Genomic DNA, 11,385 nt, shown 5'->3' with positions numbered 1-11,385 from the left:
GGAGGCTGAGGCGAGAGGATCGTTTGAGGTTAGAAGTTTCAGACCAGCCTGGCCAATATGCTGAAACTCCATCTCTACTAAAAATGCAAAAATTAGGCCGGGTGTGGTGTAATCCCAGCACTTCTGAAGGCCAAGGCAGGCGGATCACCTGAGGTCAGGAGTTCGAAACCAGCCTGACCAACATGGCGAAACCCCGTCTCTACTAAAAATACAAAAATTAGCCGGGCATGGTATTGCTTGCCTGTAATCCCAGCTACATGGGAGGCTGAGGCAGGAGAATCACTTGAACTCGGGAGGCGGAGGTTGCAGTGAGCCCAGATCACGCCACTGCACCCCAGCCTGGGTGACAGAGCAAGACTCCATCTCAAAAAAAAAAGTTGTTGGGTGTGGTGGCACGTGCATGTAATCCCAGCTACTCGGGAGGCTGATACAGGAGAGTCACTTGAACCTGGGAGGTGGAGGTTGCAGTGGACCAAGACTGCGCTGCTGCACTCCAGCCTGGGTGACAGAGTGAGACTCCGTCGCAAAAAAAGAAAAAAAAAAGTTATTTTTACTTAGGAAATGACTTATCTATTTTGCAAGTTAATCTCAGAGCACAGTTATACCTATTTATTACTTATTATTCATTCCTGTCTTCCTCTTCCCTCTGATAAATAACTTGGTAGTTTTTGGTAAAACAAGCTAATCAGGGTTCTCTAAATAACATAGTCTCATGCCTGTAATCCCAACACTTTGGGAGGCCAAGACATGAGGATCACTTGTAGCCAGGAGTTTGAGACCAGCCTGGGCAACAGAGTGAGCCATTTGCTTGTCTTGGCTTTTTACTTTCCATGTTTTAGGATGGTCATAACTTTTATCAGGTACAGAGTATAACCAAATGGATTTTTCCCTTCTGTTCTCCCTGTACAACAAAGGAGACTGACCGTAAGTGGAACCAGGATGTGTTGACGTGGTCATTACTGCAAGGAAGGAGGAAAAATAGCAGCCAAAAATGCCATTTATGTGAAACTTGTGACTTGATTGAGGAAACACTTGCTCAAGCAAAAGCTTAACTGACTACCTCTATACTGAGGAATGTGAGAATTACCACATTTACTTCTGCACTGGAATTAAATTCTGTGTGTGATCACTGTCTTCAGCTCTTATTCTAACACTGGGGCAGAATGAGAGAGGCATTTGAAATTCAGATACTATACTCTACCTTAATAAATGTTTTTCTTCTTCTTTGCAATAATGATATTATTAGATAGGCTTGATATCCCATGATTTTTGTCATCAAGTTTGCATGGTATCTATATAGAGAGATAGGAAGATGCAATCTTATTTTTTTTATTTATTTTTTTGAAATAGCCTTGCTATGTCACCCCAGGCTGGAGTGCAATGGTGCAATCTCAGCTCACTGTAACCTCCACCTCCCAGGTTCAAGTTACTGTCATGCCTCAGCCTCCCTAGTAGCTGGGACTACAGGTGTGTGCCACCATACCCGGCTAATTTTTGTATTTTTAGAAATAGAGATGGGGTTTCACCATGCTGACCAGGCTAGTCTCAAACTCCTGACCTCATGTGATCCACCCGCCTTGGCCTCCCAAAGTACTGGGATTACAAGAAGATGTGATTTATTTTAAATGTTTGTTTGCTGAGGGGGAATATCTGAGTTTACCTTTAAGTGTCAAAAATAATCTGATACTATGGTACTAGTTGTTGTTTTGTTCTTATTTCAGAATGAGTTAATAGGTGTAGTCAGTTACTATGCTCAGGAAATAATGTTTGGAGATAAACTTTGTGTGTGCTCTCTGTACATTTCATAGTATCATTTAAAAGCAAACCTCTTTAATCAAAGCCAAAAAGGAAAGGATGTGTTCTCTTTCTTCCATGTTTCTTGGCAGATCTTACAGGTGAGTGGGAAGTCATGAATGGGCAATTTCCAAGAAGTACAAAAGTAATTTTGTTCATAAAGCAAAATATTTTCCTTTGATTCATGATTTACGAGGAAACCCATAGCTTAGCACCTACAAGAAACTTAAATAGGCTGACTTTGCAGTGAGGGTCTCAAAGAAGGAATGCTGTGAGAAAATCTTCTGACATTCTGATGATACATTCGTCTAAAGGTTAGGAGGAAAAACTTCTTTCTTAGAGTGTGGCTCCCCCACCCCCCACCCCCCTTGCTTCCCTCTTGCTAATTGCCTGTTTTTTGATTTTTTTTTTTTCCCTTTTGTTTTGAGAAAGGGTCTCTCTCTGTCTCCCAGGCTGGAGTGCAGTGCCCAGGCTGGAGTACAGTGCCCAGGCTGGAGTACAGTGCCCAGGCTGGAGTGCAGCGGCACCATCACTGCTCGCTGCAGCCTTGACCTCCTGGGCTCAGGCATTCCTCCTACCTCAGCTTCCCGAGTAGGTATGACTATAGACATTTACCACTTTGCTCAGCTAATTTTTGTATTTTTTGTAAAGAGGGGGTTTCACCATGTTGCCTAGGCTGTGCTTATTTTTTATAATGAAAAAAAGATGAAAGCCAGGTGCAGTGGCTTACGCCTGTAATCCCAGTACTTGGGGAGGCTGAGGCAGGATTATTTGAGTCCAGGAGTTCAAAACCAGCCTGGGCAACATAGTGAGACTTCGTCTCTACAATCAATCAGTCAGTCAATCAATCAGTCATTCGATCAATCAGTTGTAGTAAAGAACACAGAACAAAAGTTTACCATCATAACCATTTGTTTATTTTATTTTTTGGAGATGGGGTCTCACTCTGTTACTAAGGCGGGTCTCAAACTCGTGGCCTCAAGCAATCCTCCTTCCCAGTGTACTTGGATTACAGGTGCCAAGCCCTAGCCTTTTTTTAAGTGTACAGTTCAGTAGTGTTGAGTATGTTCACGTTGCTGTGCAACAGAGCTCCACAACTTTTACATCTTGCAAAACAGAAACTCTATACCCATTAAACAACAGCTTGCTGTCTCCGCATCCACCCCACCTCTAACCCCTTGGCAACCAGCATTCTTATTCCCTTTTTCTATGGATTTGACTGTTCAGATACATCATATAAGTAGAATCATTCAGTATTTGTCTGTTACTGGCTTTAAGTCAGCCTAATGTCCTCAAAATTCATCCATGTCGTAGCATGTGCCAGAATTTCCTTCCTTTTTAAGGCTTCCATCATATTTTTCCATCCTTCTGTCAAAGGGATGTTTGGGTTGCTTCCACCACCTGGCTATTGTGAATAATGCTGCAGTGAGCATGAGTGTGCAAATATCTTTTTGAGATACTGCTTTCGTTGTCACTGGGTCTACTACTACTGGGTAATTGTTTTGGATTTTTTTAAGGTTCCCCATAGCAGCTCGCATTCCCACCAACAGTGCATAAAGGTTCCAATTTTTTCCACACCTTTGAGAACACTTCTTTTTTTTTAACTTTTTTTTTTTTTTTTTAAAGAGATAGGTTCTCACTATCTCACCCAGGATGGAATGCAGTGCCATGATCATAGCTCACTGCAGCCTCAAACTCTTGGGCTCAAGGGATCCTCCTGCTTCAGCCTCCCAAAGTAGCTGACTAGCTAGGACCACAGTCACACGTCACCACCACCGCCCCCCACACCACCCCCCTCCGACTAGTTTGTTCCTCCGGCTAGTTTGTTTTTTTTGTTTGGCTTTTAATTTGTTTGCAGAGACAGGGTCTTGGCTATGATGCCCAGCTGGTCAAGCAATCTTCCCGCTTCAGCCTTTCAAAGTGCTGGAACTACAGGAGTGAGCTACCCTGCCTGGACTATTTTGATTTTTGATAGTAGCTATAATTGTCCATTTTTAACATTAACCGTAATGATCAAATAACTTTGAGCGCCTAGGGTTGAATAAATGTGAGATTTGTGTGCGGTCTGCAAAGCTGGAGTTAAAATTTTTTTCTTTCACTTGCTCCTAAACACTGTTTTGGGGTTTTTAAACTTACAATGGGTCTGGTACAGTGTATCATTGTTTCTTCGTGATTTTCAGCATAGTCTGTATTTTTAACCTAGGTAGAAAAAGCAGTGGAACATCATGGTAGCGAAAATTGCAGATCTCAAACTTGGCAGAACTATTACAGAGAAGTAAAGTTCAGTGGAACAGATTGTGAGGAAAGCATCATTCATGTCGCAAGAGTTTACAAATAACAGGTGTACAATACACTGGGATGTTTCTTGCCCATTAATGGAAATGCTCCGGAGACTGTACAGTCAAGAAGATGGATAAGGTGGTAGATCCTTTCCGCTCTCTCCCTTGATTGATTTTTTTCCCTCATACTGCCTAACTTCCTCTGTTACAGACGCTGGGTAGTATCAACATATGTTTCCTTATCGTTCAGTCTGGAAAATAAACCCTCCAAAAAATTAAAAAGGGAAAAAGTAATGTTCTGATTTATCTGCCATCAATATTTTTTATTTGTGGATTCTCTTAATACCATATCAGAAATAACTTTATTTTTCTTTTTTTGAGATGGAGCCTTGCTGGAGTTCAGTGGCACAATCTCGGCTCACTGAAAGCTCTGCCTGCTGGGTTCAAGCGATTCTCCTGCCTCAGCCTCCCGAGTAGCTGGGATTACAGGTGTGTGCCACCGAGTCCAGCTATTTTTTTTGTATTTTTAGTAGAGATGGGGTTCCACCATGTTAGCCAGGATGGTCTCGATCTCCTGACCTCGTGATCCGCCCGCCTCTGCCTTCCCAAGTGCTAGGATTACAGGCGTGAGCCACCGCGCTGGGCCTGTTTTTTATTTTGTTGTTGTTTCTTTTTGTATAGAGTGTCTTGCTAGGTTGCCCAGGCTGGTCTCGAACTCCTGGGCTCAAGCATAGGAAATGTCTGACCTTAACAGCGCGTGGCTACTGAGTAACAATTCTAAACAGTATTTCTTGGGCCTTTACTGTGCTAGATATTCCCTCTGGTGATACAGGCAAAATTAAGCCAAAATATGAAATAAAACATTTAGGCTTCTTTTACACTCCATTTTCTCCTTCCCTGCCTCTCCAGGTCTCAGTCGCTTTTCACCTTGGCCCTTCGTTTTGTTGCACTCCTAGGATCCTGGAGCCTAGCAGGGTTTTCTCAGTTCATTCCCACTCCTTTCACCCTCCCCGTGGCAGCTCCAGAATAAGGGTTTCTGGCCCTTTATCTTCTGTTTCTGTAAACCTTCGCCGCCAGTCACTGCCTTTTCCATTTTAATTGCATTCTCCCACCCCCGCGGTCTTCCTGGAATGCTTCCTGTTTTGCTCTCGGTGGGGCCAGCCCTCCAGGGATCCGCATCTGCATCTCTTCTTTTGCCTTCGTCTGGCTGAGTCCTGCTGAAGCGCTGAGCCCTAGGCGCAGGCGGAAGCTGGGTCAGGTGCGCGGTCGCACTTCCGGTCGCGCGGCCCACACCGGTCGCCATTGTGGTGGAGGTCCGAGCGAGTCGCCTGGGCACGAAGCGGCAGTTCGAAGTCCGAGGGTACTGAGAGCCACGGTACCTGTAAGGGATCTGTTCAACTTCCTCAGATGGGATGGGGGAAAAGTCAGAGGGTGACATTTCTGGTGACCGATGCCTGAACTGGAGCTTCCAGGGGAAGGCTAGAGAAAGACTTGGCCATAAGCTCTCCCTCTTGGGGCCATGACTCCTACCATTACTTTTATTTACTCATGATAGCTTTTTAAAAAACTGAAATTAATAATAATTCCCCTGAAATACTCACGTGTGGCAATGGAGCAATGAAACAAAGCACGTGCTTAAGTATTCTTGTCCACACAGCTGGCAGTGGCTCTTCTGTACCGAAGGCGGTTGTTACAGTCACCTCAAGCCCTGCAGCTTCTCCACAACCCGAATCTGGAATATGCTGCGTGGATATTGCCTTTTTATAAAATATTAGAATCCGTTGGCCCAAGGTCTATGTACTCCTAAACTGTAATGTTTAATATTTTTTTCTCTGAATTCTGTTTTAAATAGTTTTTTAAAAAGGTGTCCTGCACTATTGTTTTTCGTAATTATGGCTAAAAAAATAAAAAACCTTTAAATGTGCATGATGTGAAAACAAAAAGGCTGCGTAGTATGTGGTTAAGAGCCCAGGCTTTGAACTGCTTGAGTTCAAATCAAGCTCTAACACCAGCTATTTTAATTTTGGACAGGTTCCTTAACCCTCACTTTCCTAGATTGCAAAATAGCTCCTATCTTATAGGCTTGTGGTAAGGGTGATTGGGTGGATACAGGTTTACAGTTGCTTATCTGAAATCCTTGGTGTCGGATGTGCTTAAAAATCTTTCAGATTTTATATTGATTGATTAATTGGCTGAAACAGGGTCTGTCTCTGTCGCCCAGGCTGGAATGTAGTTAGCTTACTGCAACCTCTGCCTCCCAGGTTCAAGCGATTCTCTTGCCTCGGCCTCCTGAGTGGCTGGGACTACAGGGTGCACCACCATGCCCGGCTGATTTTTGTGTTTTTAGTAGAGACAGGGTTTCACCATATTGGCCAGGCTGGTTTTGAGCTCCTGGCCTCAAGTGATCCTCCAGCTTTGGCCTACCAAATTGCTGGGATTACAGGTGTGAGCTACTGCACCCAGCCTCTTTCAGATTGTGAAAGATAACATAGTACATAACCCATAAATAACATAATACAGTGAGGTCTAAGGTAGCACATAGTAATTAAGTACATTAATTTTTCTTCAGTGCACGTGAATACTACACTAAGTGAGATAAATTAAAACTATAAATAGTTTTACATCACTTTAGATCAGGTTTTGCCACCCAGTGAGTTTGCACCGCCCTCCTCCCAGACTCACCACTATAGGCTTTCAGAGCATTTAGATTTTGTAATTGTGGATTAAAGGTTGTGGAGTCGTATGTAAACCATTTGAACAGGGCCTGGCGTATAGTAAGCACCCTATAAATGTTATGTGCAAAACTGAATTCTTCCTATACTTTATAACTAGATTGTTATTATTTAAAAGAGTAGTTTAAATCATAGTGGTTTAAAGTGATGTAACGAAGGCCAACATAACTATCTGTGTGTATTTTTCGCATATTATCTCATTTGGGTTTCAGGTCTGTTTTTCCCATGGTAAAAGAACAAAGACTGAACAAAGAAGGCAGAGGAGAAAAGTTCCATGTTCCGCCTCACTCCATCTTGCCTAGCCAAAACAATTGAACAGTTTAAGATATCTATTTCAGAGATTTCAAATAAGTTCTAAAATGTATTCGTTTGTTGTGACTTCAGCCTTGACTTGCCTCTACTCTTAAGTACACGGTAAGAACTGAAAGCCATCCTGTGCATCTTAAATCTTTTAATCTGCTTTGCTGCCAATGGATTATTTCTCGAACATGATGGTGTAGAAAATTCTTAAATTTTAGGCAACTTAAATGCTTCTAAGATTTTTTTTTTCTTACCAAAGAGAGGTGGCTTCTGAGTTTAGGACTGTGGGGTTGATGTTTCATGTGAGTTCATGGCTGCATGACATTTGGCCTGAAAGTCTAGTGATCTGGTATATTTTATCCTGTGATCCGTTAATATCTATTGAAAATACACTATAGCTCTTATAGTGAAAAATAATTACACCTATTTCATCCTCTCTTTCTACTTAATACACATATTTAGCCAGTCTAAGCCTGATCAAAAGGACAATGGTGGGAATGCCTGAAAGAATAATGTATGCTTTTCAAAAGATAAACCAGATACTGGAAGCAGAAACTCTGAAGGACAAAGTTAAAATCTGAAGGTAAATCTTACTGCCCTTGTGTCTGCAAGATAGACAGATTGACAAAAGTATAATACAGAGCTATTTAGATAATTCAAAAGAATTACATCTTTAGATTATTTTTTTGGCTTATCTGAAGAACTATAAATTCCATTTTATGCATAAATTAGTAACCTATTAATTTCTTTTAATTCTCTATAGAAGGAAAGCTGACATTGGAGTCTTTCATCTTTTCTTTCTCCTTGCCATTTCTTCGTCAGTTATCTTTAGTCTGTTACATATATAGATATATACACAGATATATGTATGTATTTTCCTGAAACAAGGTCTTGCACTGTCGCCTAGGCTGGAGTGCAGTGGTACAATCACAGCTCACTGCAGCCTCGACCGCGCGGGATCCAGCGAGCCTACCACCTTAGCCTCCTGAGTAGCGTGTACTACAGACCACCACTCCCGGCTGATGTTTGTATTTTTTGTAGTGATGGGGTTTCACCATGTTGCCTCAGGCTGTTCTGGAACTCCTGAACTCAAGTGATCCACCCACCTCAGCCTCCCAAAGTGCTGGAATTATAAGCATGAGCCACTGTGCCCAGCCTGTAAATACATTTAGGTGAAGACTTTGCTAAAGAAAGAGACAATGAAATCAGTTAAGACACCAATACGGTACATGAAACACAACTTGGAGCATTAAATCAAAATTGCCAAAGCTCACCTTTTTCAAGTGTAAGGCTTGTTTCTTTGTATATGCTTATCTCTTTTGCAACTTCATGTTACCCTGATGTGTGGGATATTAACTTTAAAGATGATTTTATCGTTTTATGGTAGTTATTCCTTCGTTCACTTTCCCCTTTATTGTGGTTAATCTGTGAAGTAGATTTGGTCATGCAATACACTTTATTTTTAGCAGTCTCACAGTGTTTTAACTCTTGTATTTTATTGCCTTTAATACAAGAATGAAGGCCAATAATCAGTAAGGGTGAGGCTGTTCTGTTTCATACTTGATACTCAAAAACTAACTTCTGTGTTTTCTATTTTAAGGCTTACTACAGGTAGACTACTTTTTCAGCCGTCAATTAAAATAAGCTTTTCTTAAAAATGAGATGATAAATAATTACAGCATTAGAATCCCTAATATGTGCGTGTATGTGTGTGCACGCACATGGGTGCAGTATGATAGTGGCTGCAGCGACAGAAAACCAAAGTAATGTGGCTTAACCATAATAGGCATTTATTTCTCTCTCACGTAAAAGTCTGAAAAGTGATCTATATTTAGCAGACTTTTTTGGTGTGGTTTTTTTTTTGGAAACAGGGACTTGCTCCATTGCCTAGGCTGGAGTGCAGTGGCATTATCCTAGCTTTCTGTAGCCTCAGCTTCCTGGGCTCAAGCGATTTACCCAGCTCAGTCTCCCAAGTAGCTGGGACTCCAGGCACATGCCACCACACGTGGCTTTTGTGTGCATGTGTGTGTGCAGTGGAGGGTAGTTGGGGTAGAGATGGGACTTTATTGCCCAAGCTGACTTTATGTTTTGATTCTCTGCCATCTTCATCAGGTAGCTGTCATCTTATGATCTAAGATGGGTGCTCCAGTTCCCAGTTATCTTCTAGGCAAGAAGAAAGCAGGAAATAAAGGCTCTTTTTATTTTATTTTTGATTTTGTTGCATACCAAAGGAATGTTCTCTTTTAAAGGCACCACCTAAAAGTTACAGGCATCACTTCTGTCCATATCAATAGGCCAGAATTTACTAGTATGGTTTGAGTATCCAAAAGAGTGCTCCAGAATCTGAAACTTTTTGACTACTGACATGATGCCCAAAGGGAATGCTCAACAGAGAGTGTAACTGCAAATATCCCCCAATATGGAAAAACTCGAAAACTGAACACTTCTGGGCCCAAGCATTTCAGATGAAGGGTACTCAGCCTGTACAGTATTAACTAGCAAGGGAATTTAGGAAATGATGTGCCCAACAGAAATTTATTACTACATAAAATAGAGAAGATATTAGAGGAAGTTAGCGGTTATAATAGTAAAGTGTGTAATAGTGCAATGTTTTGTGAATTTTGGATACTCACCATTATAAACATCTGACAAAAGAAAAAGACTCAACTGCATTATAGAGCTGCTGGGTTCTATGAATCACCAGTCTTGAGCATCCCTGCAAAATATTTCCTTCCAGCCTGTCTCCCATGGAGAAAAAGATCTCCTAATTCTTAATTTAGGAAAGACTTTATAAGGAGATATTACCATATTAAGAAGTGAAACATACGATAAAAAGAAATATGAATTCCATAACAAAGGGGAGAAAGTAAACGTCTATTCAACTTTCATTGAAATATTTTCAGAACTTTATTGTGTCTGTACAAAATTGTATCTGCATCTTTTTTTTAAACTTAGCAATGAATCTTCGACTTTCTATATCAGTAATGTAGATCTAACTCATTTTAAAAATGGTATGTTGTAATTTGGGGAATTTTAAAACAATGTTAATACATAACTCACATATCTCATTTGTGATTACGTTTTTTTGCTAGGTGGTGGATTATAGATAGCTCTCTGATATAAACAGGAGATTTCTAAAAGTCTCTTAGTCGTCTTGCCTCAGCAATCTATGGTCCATCCTTTCAGTGTTCCCTGAATTTTGTCTGTGAGAATACATGTGCTGTTAAAAGTTAAGAGGACTATGACACGGAAAGCAAATAAACATAACAAAAATTGTTGAGATGATTTGCAGTTGTCGTTCCCATTGTTTAATTCAGAATGGAACATAGGAAAATAAATTAGGTTTCTCGTTCTAAATAATGTTTGCCTAATTCTTTTAGAATATTAGAATGTAACTTATTAGTTCTATGTTGGGTAAGCATTGGAAGAGTCAACCTGTATTTGACATTTTTCACATGCCCTTAACGTTAAGCATGTGTGAGGTCTTCCTGTATGCATATTTGGATGTACAGCCTAACTGAGGTGGAAAACACCAAGATGTTGGCAAGGCAGTTGCATTCCAAGTATGTGTTCTTTTTGCTCTTCCTGCCATTGGCTTCAGGATTTCAGTACTAGTCTTAACACCAGGTCCTTTTCCGTTCCCTCCCATCTTGACTAGGTTGCCTCTCGATTTCAAGTCAAGGCATGTTTTCTATCAAATATAGACTTTCAAAATGAAAGCAGCAGTGCATGAAGAAGAGAAAAAGACCAGTAGAAATGTGTAAAAACTAGAGAAAGTATAAAGAGAGCAGTGGGTAGAAATGGGTGTAATGGTTGACAGCTGTTGGACCCAGGAGTCATGTCTTGTTCAAGATTCAAATCCTGGCTCTGTCACTTTCTAGTTACATTGAACCAAGTTATTTTGAACTTGTTTCCTTATCTATAAAATGGGGACAGAAATAGAATGTAGTATCTGTTGGATTCAGGGTTAAATAAAGAGTTCATGTAATAAAATGCTTGGTAGTATGTTTGGCAACTATTACACAACTCTATATACTGTTCATTTCTTCTCTGTGTCCAGATTATTAAAATGTTGCGAGACCATACCCATGGCGGGGACCTTTTCTGTCTTTTGTTTCTTTTAACTGCTGTCCTGGCTAGCCTTTTTACTTAGCCTCTGGGATTGAAATCAGGACTAGAAATTTGGGAGTTTGGCATGTTAAATTGGGATGAAAGCTGGGAGTACTGGAGAATGACAGGTAACTTCTGCAAGGGTAAACAGTGATAAGAACCCACTAATT

The 11,385-nt window shown here is 40.9% G+C and overlaps 1 protein-coding gene and 1 long non-coding RNA gene across 8 annotated transcripts in view; one reads left to right on the top strand and one right to left on the bottom strand.

The window, feature by feature from the left end:
* LOC105481969 (RNA binding protein, mRNA processing factor) overlaps nucleotides 1-11,385 on the top strand; it is a 189,409-nt gene that overhangs the window by 52,818 nt on the left and 125,206 nt on the right. Inside the window, exons 1-3 of one of the 7 annotated variants that reach the window (XM_071068426.1) lie at nucleotides 5,356-5,454; nucleotides 7,018-7,219; nucleotides 7,568-7,688. The exons of the other annotated variants lie outside the window; for them this stretch is intronic. The gene's annotated coding sequence lies outside the window, so the exon portion shown is untranslated. Of the gene's footprint in view, nucleotides 1-5,355; nucleotides 5,455-7,017; nucleotides 7,220-7,567; nucleotides 7,689-11,385 lie in introns of those variants that run through there. 7 annotated transcript variants of the gene reach the window in all.
* LOC105481968 (uncharacterized) overlaps nucleotides 1,208-11,385 on the bottom strand; it is a 64,818-nt gene continuing 54,640 nt past the window's right edge. The window contains exon 3 of the long non-coding RNA XR_011607128.1: nucleotides 1,208-1,292. This is a non-coding gene — a long non-coding RNA (uncharacterized lncRNA). The remainder of the gene's footprint in view (nucleotides 1,293-11,385) is intronic.

This window comes from Macaca nemestrina, chromosome 8 (assembly GCF_043159975.1).
Source record: "Macaca nemestrina isolate mMacNem1 chromosome 8, mMacNem.hap1, whole genome shotgun sequence".
In the NCBI taxonomy this organism is placed as follows: domain Eukaryota; kingdom Metazoa; phylum Chordata; class Mammalia; order Primates; family Cercopithecidae; genus Macaca; species Macaca nemestrina.
This window is presented reverse-complemented; position numbering and strand designations above follow the sequence as displayed.